This window comes from Perna viridis, chromosome 2 (genome assembly GCF_037379345.1).
Source record: "Perna viridis isolate PV_CMFRI_1.1 ecotype Kerala chromosome 2, ASM3737934v1, whole genome shotgun sequence".
NCBI lineage: Eukaryota > Metazoa > Mollusca > Bivalvia > Mytilida > Mytilidae > Perna > Perna viridis.
The window spans coordinates 24,517,709-24,533,057 of record NC_142446.1 but is presented as its reverse complement, the minus strand read 5'-3'; the positions used below and the strand labels follow the sequence as shown (position 1 = coordinate 24,533,057).

The 15,349-nt window shown below is 33.1% G+C and overlaps 1 protein-coding gene across 1 annotated transcript in view; it reads left to right on the top strand.

Moving 5' to 3' along the window:
* LOC148624182 (uncharacterized) overlaps positions 1–15,349 on the top strand; it is a 249,930-nt gene that overhangs the window by 91,312 nt on the left and 143,269 nt on the right. The gene's annotated exons all lie outside the window — the stretch shown is intronic.

The window sequence follows — 15,349 nt, the reverse complement described above, 5'->3', positions numbered from 1 at the left end:
TCTATGTCCTTTTTTCAGGTACTAGACATGGTATAGCTAAAATATTGCTACATATACATGTTCGTGGTGTCAAATGTTCTTGGTAGTACTTAAAGTTTCACCAGCAATTATGGTAATTAGATCACTTTGACCTACATTTTCACCTCATTTCAATTTAAGTCAGGTGCCTGGAAATTTTGCTGGACCATTATAGTCATTTTTAACAATGTTGTTTTGGACATACTATTACATGTAATCGTGTTTTGTCAATGTTGCTTCAGTGAGTAGTCAGATCTTATTATAAATTGGGCAGATACCTTTTAGTTTAATTACCGATAATTGTTACTATTAAACTGTTGTTGAAGAATTGTTATCTCGCAATATTTATGCTGACAGTCACAAGAATATAAATAGCACCAGAAGTTAACATGTTTTAGTTTGGTGTAATGAACATTTGACAATTTCCACTGACAAAACATAAACATATTTGAATATTGAGCTTCTTGATAGTTGATTGATGCACATGCTTGTTATACATGTCATTAAGTGAAGAAAGGAGAAGTAATGTTCTATTACAATTACTATTACTATTTTTTAAAATAATTGATGCAACAGCTGTGACCATTAAACTCCTAAAAACTTAATGAAGGGATATTTGTCAGGAAGTTTGATAGTGGCTGGTTGTAAGATTGGATCAAATACTTAACGAAAAAATCAGACTGAACAGATACAGAGTATATTTCAAAAAGGCATTGAAAGCTAAAGCAAAAATTTTTTAAGAAACAATTTGAGCCATACTTTCTTATAGTCTTGATTCAAATGTTGGTCACTAAGAAACAAATATTTTATATTTCCTTGTTGAATTTCTTTGAGTCACTCACATCAAGATGAAAAACAAGAATCAATGCACTATTCCATGATAAAATTTCTATAAGCAAAACAGGTGGACATCCTGTTATAAGTGGCAGACCTTCAAAGGTAAATTTTAGTTAACCAAACAATATGAAAATCAGGGTACTATATAATTTTGCTCGCCCATCTGGAATTGGTTTCCATGTAACATAACTTGAGAATGCCGTTATGATATTTCGTGAAATCTGGACAGTTGATACCTTATGAGGCAAGGTTCCTATTGATATGGGGTCAGTAGATCAAAGGTCAAGGCCCCATGAACTTTATGATTTTTGAAAATGAGACAAAAATTTGGTATCTGGGGCATACATTTTGGTTGCTTTGATGGAATGTCACACACTACTTATGAAATAAGTGTAAACAGTTGAAAGCTCAAGGTCACACAAATCTTAGTGAAATTTCGATGGCAAGGGGACCTTGAGCAATGCTCTTGTGGTAGGCATCATTATCCTCAATAATTGTTCAACAGCGGTCGACATTGATAATGAAACTGCAGTTGTTGAGTGACATAAGGGAAATGCATCAGAAAAATTCTGTCTGGAACTGTTTTATGTCCTGACAACTTTGGTCTTTGTTTGCTCATGTACATGTACATTTTGTACATCCTAGAATTTTTAACTGTTTTAAAATTTAAGTTGAAACAATGACGTGTTACTATGGTTACTCTAATTATACCCCAAACAACGAAGTTGCGGAGGCTATAATTTTTTTGATCGGTTCATCAGTCAGTCCGTCCATCTGTCCGTCCATTTCTCTCATAGGGTCAATGGTAAATTCTCAGAGACTTAATTGTAGGGTTCTGACAATAGGCAACTTCCGATCTAATTTTAGCACAGAAAAATTCCATGTTTTATTTAGTAAAATCGAGTCTTGTAAACAGCTTTTGGGATGATAAAGGCAAACAATACAAATCACTAGATATATTTAATTCAGCTTAATTCATGAGTGAACTAAGAGGGTGATAAATGGTATAAAAACCAAAGTAAAAAAATCATGTGTTCTATGTATCCTGAAGGATACATTTGCCTTGCGCACGTGTATCCTACAGGATACATTTGCCCTGTGCCTTGAAAGGGTTAAAATGCAATTTATGATCACACTTTTATTTAACATCATATAATCTTTGAAATTTTATTCATGCTACAATTTCCACAAGAATCAAAAACTGCCAATGCTATCAGCACTTTGATTTTGTTATGCTTTTACCAGATAACTTTATTTTTGGTATGTTGCCTTATTATGAAGAGTTACAGATTATGGTCGGCTTTGGTTTTGGTTGAATGATTTTTACGGAAGTTAAGGCCCTTTCAGTTAGAAAATTTCCGTGAATTTCCAGTTTCCACTTTTTCTTGTAATGTTGTTACCAATTGATTGTATATTTTGTATGTAGTCTAACTATGAGAAGTTACAGATTAAGTTTGACTTAAGTTTTGGCTGAATGATTTTTATGGAAGTCACTGCCCTTGGACAGAAAATTTCAGTGAATTTCCAAATTTCCACACTTTTTTTTTGGTAATGCTTTTACCAATTGATTTTATATTTTGTATGTAGTCTTATTATGAGAGTTACAGATTAAGTTCTTTTATTATCCAAGTTATGACCCTTGAACTTTACCCAAATTTAAGTTTTCCACACATTTATTTTTTATTTGCTTGCAGATCTTGAGCTAATTTTTGGTATGTGCGTCAACCTTGATGAGTTACAGATCAAGTTTGTTTTGTTCCACTTAGTTGATTTTTTTGTCTGAGTTATGGCCCTTGAACTTTGTAAAATTTATCAGAATCCAAGTTTTCCACATTTGTTTCTTCACATTTCCAGATATTGAGCTGAATTTTGGTATGTGAGTCAACCTTGATGAGTTACAGATCATGTTTACGTTTCTTTTGGATCCACTGGTTTTTGTCCAAATTTAATGGCCCTTGAATTTACCGAAATTTAAGTTTTCTAAACTTTTTTATAAAGGTAGTTTAAGACTGGATGTTTTATGGTATATCGTTGTAACTTTGTCACCATCTTTTATGAAACTTTGGTGTATTGTTCGTATCTATTGATGTAAGCTTCCTTTCGTTTTTTTTTTTTTTTTTTTTATCAATTTCAGATTTTTTCGTTTCCGTGTTATGAATTTTTTTTCCTAAAAAAAAGGGAGATTTTCAAGTTTTTTAGACAAAACTCAAAAACACTTTCACCTACTTTTATGAAACTTTGGTGAATTGTTCATATTTATTGATATAAGCTCTCGTTCGATTTTTATAAATTTCAGATTTATCGGGAGGATTTTCAAGTTTTTGCATAGTTACTCAAAGACTTAGACTAACTTTTATGAATTTATGAAACCTTGTTAAATTGTTCATATCTAATGAATGGAGCTCCCTTCCAGTTTGTTTAAATGTCGAACTTTATGTTTCCGTGTTATAAAGATTTACTCTTTAAAAAAAGCCGGAAAAATCCAAGGAAATTTTAGTCGTTGAAAAATCGTTTAAAACAGACCATTTGTTATGATGATTGACTAATAAGTATAAAAAGAAATTGGTAATCTTGTCAGAAGTGTGTTTTAAACAAGATAGAAATGTATGGGTAAAAGATCAAGACAACAAACTCAGTTAAAATTGAGGTAGCCTTGATAGTGCTAAATTTTTTGTGCATTTTTTATTGACTTTTTTTGGGGGGATATTTGACAGGGCTCTCAGTATCTCTAGTTGATCATATAAATTCATTAAAAGCATAAGGACAAGTTAAAAGAGCAGTGGGCGTATAATGTGCTTAAAGCACAGCTCTTTACTTCTTAACATATGTAGCTGGTTTTTGGTAGGCGAGTCTTAGTGTTACCTTGATGAGTTACAGATCAATTTTACAATTCCTTTCTCTTTACTGATTTTTTCCAAAGTTAACAACTTCCAGTTTTACACACCTATTTTTTAAGACTTAAGATATTAAGTTGTTTTTTTTTTTTGACAAATCAGTCAACTATTATTTGAAGCCTTATCGGTAATATTTAGGTCAGTAATATAAACAGCTGGTAGGGGACTATGCATTGTTTTTTGTAATATTCTCAGAATGCTTGTTTAATATATACGAATTCCATCTAAATGGAGAAAGCATTGGATTAAATGTATTTTTTCATTCTCATCTTTGCTGTAGCTTGAGCCATTTCATTTGTCTGGATACAACAGCTTACTCATGGCCCCGTGCAGGTTCGGGTGTCAAAAGAATAGGCCTGCAGCAGCGCTAAGCTTGTCGTAAAAGGCGAATAATTAGTGCTCAGAAACCTAGCCAGGGCTAGGCACTCAGCCCACAGAGCAACTGGGATGTGTGCCCCAGGTGGTGGAATGGGGTACCCCTGGCGTGTTACATGCTAGGTTATCAGGCGATAATACAGAAAACCTGACCGCAAACCATAGTGGTGGACTGTGTTGGGAAAGATGTTACATTTCCCGCACGTTAAAGAACCCTGCTGTGGTATTCTCTCGGAGTAGGAGCCTTTGCGCTCTGCCACAGGTGGCTAAATTGTCCAACCTTGCCAAACCCTTCCTTTTTCTAGTGGTAATCAAAATTTGTCGACCCTATTATCCTTGTGCCCTATCCCTTTTTTCATTTCATCATTTCATGTTCATTTTATATTCCCATTCATGTTCATCGCCTGAATGTAGCTGAAATATTGCTGCTCGGGAGTTAAACCCCAACAAACAAACAATCAAATGACATGAATATATAGTACATGTATATCAGGGGACACTCATCTTAAAACATAGGGGTATGAAGAATGTTTCCATTTTTGCAAATTTCTTTAACCCCAAAAGAATCCTTAAAACTAGCACTTGCTTCACTTAAAAAAAGATTCTTTATACATGTAGTATATATTTTAGTTTATTGGTTGGAATTTAGTGTCTTTCAAGTACTTCTTTTTTGTCTTTCTTTAGGAATATTTTGCCTTGCATATCACATTATTTCTGGCATTCTGTTTGATCATTTTTGCAAAGTTTGGAGTCCAGTCAGGTTGTCCCCTGTAGATTGGTTGGATGAGTCCAAGTGTCTTCACTTTTGATATTGAGAACCAACCAATTGGTAGCCTTTTATAACTTGCTTTTCTTTACTTTGTCAGATTGCATTTCACATTTTAATTTTGAGAAACATGTTAAGTTTGTGCTTATTTGTGGTATAGGGTTTTGATTTTTCCAAAGTGCATTTGAGGGCACTTGGAATATAGTGTGTACTCACTTTATTTCTTTAATTTGCCTAATCATTATACAGAAAATACTTATGTGCTGACAAAAAATATAATAAAGGCATGCAGGTCCAGATGTGTTTTCAATCCTGTTAATTTTCTGATAAAAAGTACATAAAACATGATGACATAATTCATATTTTTTCGCTAGTTTCTTACTCCAAACCTCAATCTTTGTTTTAATTGATGGTCAAAGCCCTGATATACAAATGAAAGTGATATACTGTACTAATACAATTTTACAAATTGATTTATGATAACTTAACTACTCCAAGTCTTCAGCATATTCCACTAATCTCAAAACTAATATTAGGTACTGAAGCTTGTGTTTTTTTCTTGAAGAATAACTTTAAAAGCAGGTTAGTTTTTAACAAATGCCCAATATATTTTAAATAACGCAGTATTTATGTTTCGGAGATTAGTGGAGTTGATGCTTCTGTGGTTATAGTTCTGATTTGACCTATCCTGATAGGTAAGTGATTTACCGGTAGTCATTATGGCACATACTCAGTGGAAGTGTTTTCGTCCTTCAAAACTCTTCTTCTCTGACACTACTTGACCAATAGGAACGAAACGTGGTATGAATGTTCCTGCATAAAACTGTTGTGGGGATTTTTTATCTGTCAAAAAACATGGCCACTGTTACTAAAAATAGAACATACGGGTCAGACAGTAGTTTTTTTGCATATATCTCCAAAACCATTCTGCTAAATTTTGATATGGGTAAAAGTGTTCAGCATGATGAGATCTATCTATTGTAAAATTTTCGTTTTAATATGTTAAGGTCTCACTAACCATTTCTAACGTTTCCATTACTTTACACACTGAATTGTTTAAGGACAAGGAATTTTAAAGTTAAAATGAGACTTTAATTGTGATGACTAATCTTGTGTAGTAGGTGCTAATTAACATAGTACCTTACTACAAAAGTTCAGGCTTGGATTGATTTTTGGGGTGTAATCTGTATTGGAATAAAGGGGCAAACAGAAACCACTTTCAATCTTGTCAAATTCTTTGCATTTAATTAATGCCTTGGCTCGCTAAAAAGGTAAGTTGCTCCATAAATATGTCTGAATACACAAACGCTTGTTTGAAGTAGGATACTTGAAAAACAATACCCATTACATGTGAGACGGAAGACAAATATGAAATTTCGAAAATTCCTATTTTATAAAAAAAACTCATTATTGTCAGCTTCAAATTGAAAAAGGAAGAAAAAAACTTGCCTGAAATGAGAACATATGTTTAATGATTTTATGTTCTCCAGATGAGTAATTCAGGCTCTCTAGAGCCTCTACTGTAGTATATTTTTGGCCTGATTATCAAAAACAAAATTATTGGATTCCTCATGAAAGTCCCTGTCTGTGTTTTTCATTCAGATTTCAGATTACTTTTACTGTTGTCAAGTCATAAGGTCCCAAAAAATTGACTTTTTAAAAAAATTTGGTTTGATTTCAAAAGTTTATAATTGAATTTCAAATTTTGTTCTATATTATGTCCAAACTAGTTTTATTTTGTGTTCATGATAATGGTTATTCCCTATGCATAAGTGTGTCAAGAAAGTAATGTTGTCTACACTTGCCCCAAGTGATTAGTGGTTGACATGCTGCACTCTGAAAAGCTTTATTATATACAGTAACATGTATGAAAAAAAGATAAGCAGTTATTTATTTTTGCATAACAGTACTAAATTCTAACATTCTATTTGTTAATATCCATTGTATTTTTGCATTCCAAGTTCAGCAGGAATGTTCCTGCTATATGAGATTCATTAACTTATCATGTATGTGTACAGTTTAGCAATGAAGTATAGCATGTACTGTAAAGTAGTTCTATACAAGAGTTATAATGTACATGATGCTTGTAAATCACCAAGCTTATCTTGCTATGCCTGAGACATGAGCCAACCTACATATAGTTAGTAATGTATGTTAACATCTGTAAATGTATGATCCATATGTATTGATCAATCTGGTTTATTTTTACCATTTTCTACCCTAAAGTACACTTGTAAGCACATCACTTTTTCAGATTTGTACAAACAAGACAAAAAATGTCCAGACCATAGAAAACTGTTTATCACGAAATATATAAAATTAATACCGGGTAATTATGTCTTTAATCTTAACATTAAAATAACATTCCATGATGACGTAAATGCATCTATGATCTTAAACACTGCAACAAAAAAGTTTTTACAACAGAATCAGTGTCATTAATTTTACTTGCACTGTTAAACTCTGTGTTCAGCAGCATAACTATAAGAGCTGGAAAGCAAGTATTCAGTGGGTTACAAGATCTTGATAAGAGGTGTTACTCAAGCTTGTACAGCTTAAACTGAAGTATATACAGCTGACTGCTCAGTGTAGGTCACTTACAGCATTCAGAAGGCATATTGTAACACCTAGTATTTTGTGAAAGTACTATAAAAGCTGATTGACAGGATTTGACTTGCTGAGTGCGTCTATTGTAAAACTGATTAAATGATAGAAACATACAATTGTGCATATGCTGGTATAGCAACTGCAAGAGTTCGAAGAATATGACTTATATTATCGATAAATGTAATTTGTTCATAATTCAATTCTCTTATTACTTCAATAAACCCCAATGCATTTATCTATTTATCTTTTTTTTAAGGGGGTGGGGGAGGAGTTAGATTTAATTGTCTCCCCAAAATGTATGATGCCACGTATAATTATATTATATGATAGTTAAGACAATTTATCATATATATGCATTATTTGTTTGTGGTACTTGAGTCATTCTCAAAGTAGCATTAGATGTATTGATGTACCTACAGTAAGCACTTCAGTACATTTTCAAGACAAGCCATAACTTTTCATTTAGTGACTTGCCCAGAGACTTGACCAGAGGCATCACTTATCAGTGGCTTGCTTGGTGAAGGATGACTTTGGTATATGACATTAAAATATTTACAATATATAGAAAACAGACATATTTCTTAATTTGTCTTCAGCACTTTATAATTATGCCTTATTTGTCTGAGAGTATCTGTTTTGATACCTTTAATTTTAAATGAGCACTAAAAAACTTCTAAATATTTGACCCACATAAGTTAAAAGCTGGGTCACTGTTCTATAAAGCACGTACAGTGAACTCTCCACATCTTAGGAATCTAAAAAAGCTACAGTACCCATAGTTTTCTAATAACAAATTATCATAGTTGTAATTTTTATGTAACCAATGACATTGAGTATCTAAAATGTAATAGGATATCTTTTGTTGACTATTCAGACTGTTCTCAATTTCAAACAATTTTTTAAACAGGTCAGAATATTTGTATCTTAGACAAATGAATACCTAGCACTAGACATAAAACCTGACTCAACCAAGATACAATTAACTAGTGGACTAAGTAAACTTATAATTTCTATACAAGTCAAAACTTTGAAGTGAGATAACCAAAGAATACATGCATGATACATTTTTATGAGGGCACATATTGTGTAATTGAATTTCAATTCTTTTTTTATCTTTTAAAAGTTGAGAATGGTTAGAAAACCTTGAATAACCAATGATAATTGCACAGATAAGAGATACCAGCCTATTGTATTTAGTACTGATAAATTCAGTGATTGTATTTACATCAAATCAGGCTGTGAGGAGGAAGGTCAAGTAGTTGTCTCTAATGGAACAGGAAAAGAGGATAGAACTTGCAGGTGTGATTACTCTGTTGGATACAGTTACATCATCCAACCTAAGAATCCCTGTTCATGTGTTCCATCAGAGGAGGACTGTAGCTGTATCAAGAAATACTGTAACATAACTGAGGTGTTGTCCGCAGGTATTGAAATGATCAACCTTTTATTTATTTATTTCACTGGTTAATTGAAGTTTGTAATCAATTTTAGCTAAAACAGATACAAAATTCTTAACAAGTTTACAGCATTTATTGTTAAATTAGAACTTATGCATGCCAACTAATGTAGATTTAACCTTTTTTCGCAAGTTTTAAATTTTCTATTTTCATTGTAATATTTTATTACACCTTATGGGTAAATAGGAATCCTTTTGCCTAGTCCCCTAACTCTATGATGGATTCTACTGAAGAAAAGAATTGAATATTAACAGTTACCTGACCTAATTATAACTAATTATTCCCCTACATGCTAAGTAGGAGGTATTAAGTAGCAGTCTTACTAAAAATCAGACAAAATGTGTTTCATGCACAGGGATTGAAATTAGTCTGGATATTTGTCTAGACCATAGGTCTAATAGACAAAAAAATTGCCTTGACCTGCAAGCAAGCCACTAGACCTGATTTCATAGATAGCCTTGATAGAATCCTGAACTGAATAACACAAGGTGGTTTGTATTTAAGTGGCAATTGGTTCATTTTAGTTGTGTTTTTTTATTGCTATGAAGTCTGGATCCTTTTAGATGTTAATTTTTAAGATAAATGAATGGAAATAATGTCAGATAATGGGAATTGGAACTTAGAAGACAACAGAAAATATTATCTTAGAACTTGAAAGGCTGCAAACTTTCCATTGATCAACTTATTATAGCCTTGTATAGACATTGACCCAGTGGTTCTGAAATGTTTGGCACTGCTTCGTCCAGTCATATATCTTAATTTGTTCCCTTATTTCAATGGAGGATCATTTTTTAGGAGTAGGTTTCGATCCCCCCCTCAAAGTTTTTTCGCCAGATGTTTACATTGGTGTACTTTCATTCCGAACTACTCGGTTATTTTCCACACTTCAATTTACTGACATTTGTGTTACTAGAAAGACTAAGAAGTTCCACTTTGGTTTACATTGACGTTGATCAATATTGAAGAATGTTTGAAGTACGCCTCTCAAATTCCTTGAGCGTTAAACGACTGGAATTAAGAAATTACTAATTCCGGGTACATTTCCGGAAAATTCTTCTAGACCACCGGATCGGTACAGTAAAGCATTTTGCTAGACCGTGACTGATTTTACTAGAAAACCCACCAAATTCAGTTTTCTTTCTTGTTCAGAAACAGTTACTGATCACATAACCAGTCTTAGTTCTTCATTTGGTTGTTGCATTTTTATGATAAAAATTATATTGATTGTACATAATATTTGCTTTTTTCAAGAGTTATTGTTCTTGATTTGGTTTCATTTGGTTGGTTTTAGTGAGAGATGAATGTATGATTTTCTAAAAAGTGCAGATCAGAATGAAGAAATGATTATTGTTATGTGAAAGTATAGCACATGTAGACTGAAAAAGCATTGTTTGGTGGATTTTTCTTCACCATGAGTCACTTTACCACTGGCAGTGTCTGAATTTTATGTGGACTAGTACTTAATTGATGGTAGTATCCGTCTGTCCATCCATCCATCTTTCCTTCCTTCCATATAGTAGGAGGACCCATCTCTTATCTGTTACTCCTTGAACACCACTGAATGGAATTATATGACACTTTCTTTATTACATGCTCCCATTGTGCACCTTCTATTTTAGATTTTAATCCTAATCCATTTTGGGGTTCCACATAGCAGAACATTGGCTTTTTCATTTATAAATATGGGAACAGGGGTAACCTGTCTATTATCTGTTACTCTTTCGACACCACAGAATGGAATTCAATGAAACTTTCACAGAATCTTTATTACATGTTCCCGTTGTGCATCTTCTATTTTAAATTTTGTTCCAAATTAATTTTGAAGTCAAAAGGTGCATGTTAACAAATCAGTGAGTGGGGTATCATGTTAGCGAGCATTGCTCACAGTTTTTATAGTTTATTAATAACATTCTTAGAGTGTTGTTTATGTCCCTCTTTCTCCTTGTAATAAAACAATTTGTTGGTGTAATTTGAATCAGGAAAGCTAGATATAAGTCATGTATGTTTACCCTTTTATTAGCTCACCTGGCCTAAAATAAATGGGTTTGCGAGGGGACATGGAAATGCTGGGTGTCCGTCCACCCGTCGGTGTTTTCCACACTTTGTTTTGTAACGCTTTTACCTAATAAGTCTGTCTTGGTATGTGGTCTTACTTTGAGAAATTACAGATTACGTTTGATTTTGGTTATCGTTAACTGATTTTAAGTTATGGCCCTTGGACTTAGAAAATTTCAGTGAATTTACAGTTTTCCACACTTGTTTACCAATTGATTTTATATCTTTGGTATGTAGCCTTACTATGAGAAGTTACAGATGATTAGACTTCGGTTATGGTTAATTGATTTTTATGGAAGTTACAGCCCTTGGTATTAGAAAATTCAGTGAATTTACAGTATATCACACATTTGTTTTTTGTAATGCTTTTACCAATTGATTTTATCTTAGGTATGTAGTCTTACTATGAGAAGTTACAGAGTTAGTTCGACTATAGTCATCGGAGCCTCTTGTTTTTTTGTCTGAGTATGAAAATTTTTGATTGAATTAAAAATTTTATGCAATATAGTGTCCAAACAATTCCATATGCTTATGTGTCAAAAACTAATATTCTGTTCACAATTGCCCCAACTGTTCAGGGTTTGACATCGGCAGTTGAAGCATGCTGCGCTTTTGGATGCTTTTTTATTGTTTTGAGTTAAAGGACTTTATTTGTACCAAAATAAGGTGATTTTTCTGTTTTTGGACTATAACACAAAACTCTTGTCCTGACACAACTGGGGCAATTTGAACCACACTTGGTATGAATGAATAGATGTTGGGATTTTGTTTATTTTTAGTCCGGTTATGAAACTTTTTTAATGAATTAAAAATGTTATGCTATATAGTGTCCAAATAATTCCATATGCTTATGTGTCAATAACTGAAATGTTGCTAATTGAGGCAGTTGAGCCATTGATGCTCTTTAAAGCCTTTAGATTTTATATGGACAAATGCTGGGACCCATCTCTTATCCCTGTGGAATGGAATTTAATACTCTCACAGAATCTTTGTTACATGTTCCCAGTGTGTACCTCCTATTTAGATTTTTATCTGAATCAATTTGGGTGTTTCATATAGCAAAACATGGACTTTGTAATTTGTTAATATGGTGGGACTTATCTCTCATCTGTTACTCCTGCTATATTACTGAATGATATTGAATGAAACTTTCCCAACATCTTTAATACCTTATCTTATTGTGCAACTCCTATTTTAGAATTTTATCCAAATTAATTTGGGTTTTTCACAATAGTTAAACGTGGACGTGGACTTTTGTTAATATGGGGACAAGAGGGGACCCATCTTTTTTCCTTTACTCCTCCTATGTATACCACTGAGTTGAATGAAACTTTCACAGAATTCTTATTACATGTTCACATTGTGCACCTCCTAATTAAGAAAACAACTTGGAAGAAGTGGATGAACATTGCTATCAGTTTTTGATTTTATACACATCCGTAATATACAGTATGTAATTATGGTCTTTCCCTTCATGGGAAAGACCTTATTGTTTTCTTAATGTTTCTTTTCTTTTGATATTTGCAAAATTTCCTTTGACATGATCCTCCTTATTCATCTTTCAAGATATCATTACCAAATTTTGACCATGGATAGAGGTCATTTAATTTCTTTCAATCCCCAATATCTTAAAATCCTTAATAGATAGAATCAATCTGAAAACAGTTTCATGTACACAAGAAGAAGAAAATCTGATTAATAAACATAAATTGTTTATTGTTATTAAACCATAGGGAAGTTATATCCCTTGAAATATCTTGCTTGTTTCCCTATTCAAATTTGCAGATTTATTTCTTCGTAAAACTGTTTAACACATTCTGGCAAAATGATTAAATCTTACCACAAAACCTGCATAAATTGTTCTTGTTGGTAGCGTTGATCTTGCACTTTATATCCACCAAAACTATAATCCTGTGTTTAAAGGCTTATAGGGGAATTTACATTATTCTATTCTTTTTGTTTATGTCGACTTCATATTTGCTTTTCTGTATGGGAACTCGCTTACAAAGGTGTTTCTTTGCGAGGGACAGGGACTCGGTGGGAGGAACCTCAAACAAACCAAGTTCAATTTTTAGTTCACATCTCTACTCTTGTTAATGAATTATGAAATCACACATCTTCTATAAGCATAAGATGGTTGGTAATGTGCTTTTAGGGGAAAAAGTAAATTTTTCGCAAAAAAGCAGTAAAATGTTATTTAGCTTAAAGTGACAATAGTTATAATGTAGTGTCCTTAGCCTATCTGGATTAACACTCGTACACTGCATAAGGTTCAATGCGATGGCTTTAAGTTCAGGTCTGACCCGGGAATACTTTTTATGCTTTAAAGTTTTGGTAAAAATGTTATTAAAATGCCATTATTTACATTCTATAATCGAATAGTCATATTTTATCAGGAAAATTTATATTTGTAAAAGTTCATGTTGTTAAACCTATTTTTCAGGTGTTTCCCGATCAACCAAATATATCATAGATTCATGACGTATTTAAATGTCTAATTATATCATTTACTTGTTAGTACGTTAGTCCCAAGTGCCGTGAACCACGCTCCATAAATAATTGGAATTATAGCTTTAAAGTTCTTTTGGATGCCAAGTTGTCTACGCAAGAAAATGGATAAAACGAGAACAAGAAGACATTGATTCTCTGTCAGAGTGGTTAAAAGCCGTGAGGTTTTTAATTTTAACTAATGAAAGTTTTAAGTAGATCAATGAGTGCAAATGATACTCAATAATTCCACAAGAACCATACGCACAACGTTTCATAGCTGGATCTGCAAAATGTACCACAAAACCGTTTCCAAATCTTTTAACTTCTATACTCACAACTGTCAAAGAGGTTCTACAGTCCTACCACAACACCTGTTACTCCCGTAGTGGTATTAAATCAATGTGGATCCTGAAAAATTCGAAAGATATTTTGGAGACAATCAGTTCAAGACTATTATCAGAATATAATAGCAGTTATAGTTTTCCTTTCCTCGTTTGTCTACCCCGGACTTCACTTTTTATGAAAAACTCGACCGGTGTTTCTAGAAAAGCAGAGGACGCTTACCTTACCTGTGCACCTGATCCATGCTCCCAGTTTTTAGTGGAGTCCGAGTTGCTCATTTTCTATTGTTACTTTGTATGTATGATTTTAATTACTTTATGTTCTTTGTAATGTATGTTTGTTTTCCATGTCTGGTCTTTGTCCCTGGATTACATTCGTTTGATTACCGTTATAACCTTGGTTCCCTTGAGTACTCTTTATAGCTTAAATAATAACCTCTTATGTCAAACACGATCAAAAGCTTTGCTAATATCGCAAAATACTACACGAACTACCTTCCTGCTATCTAATGCCCTAACAAACTCATTTGTAATATAAAAAGTTGGCTGATCGCTGAATGACCGCGAGTGAAGCTCGACTGGTTAGGAGTAATAACATTATGATCTAAAATTGTGTATATATTTATAAACGCAACGTTCCATACATTTTGAAATGATGCAAAGCAGGGAAATATGCATGTACTTTTTTACTTCACTAGGATTCCCATTTTTTGAAAGCGGGGATTACATGTGCTTGTTTCCAATTATTCGAAAACAAAGCAATCGACATAAGTGAAATAATTCCAACACAACCAATATAAGAAAATATGTATTTAAAAAAATAGAAATTTTTGTTTAGACTGCCTCATAACTAATTTTTCAACACAATGAGACCCGAACAGTACAGTACTACCTTATGTTAACATTGAATTTTCTTATAACTAGCCGAATATAATTACCGTGGCTGTGGCCTCATAGACAGAGTCCGCACATTTTGAAGCTTAAGTACTACAAAAGGACTCTCAGAATTTTGTAGGTTCCCTTACTGACATTACGAAGAATAACAAACATGTTAAAAACTGGCATACACTCCTTGATACGTTTACGGTTCCCATTTTAGCGTTCGTGCATCGTTTATCGTGCGTTTATACATCGTTTTGCGTTCGTTTAAACGCACGACAAACGCACAATACGAGAGTTCGTTTAAACGCACGATAGAAGCGTTCGTTTATTTTTGTACTTATATTATTTTCTTGATTTAACTGTTATTTTTATATTTTTTGCTGTTATTAATTGATATAATTTCATTAATTTTATTTTCTATATGTTTTTGTCTTTATCATATGTCATTATTATTATTTTTCGTCGTTCGTCTATCGTGCGTTTAAACACACACTAGGAGCGTTCGTTTATCGTGCGTTTAAACGCACGATAGAAGCGTTCGTTTATCGTGCGTTTGGTAAGCGTTCAGCGTGCGTTTGTGTATCGTGTGTGCGGGAAACCTAAACGTCTCAATGAGTGTTTAACAAG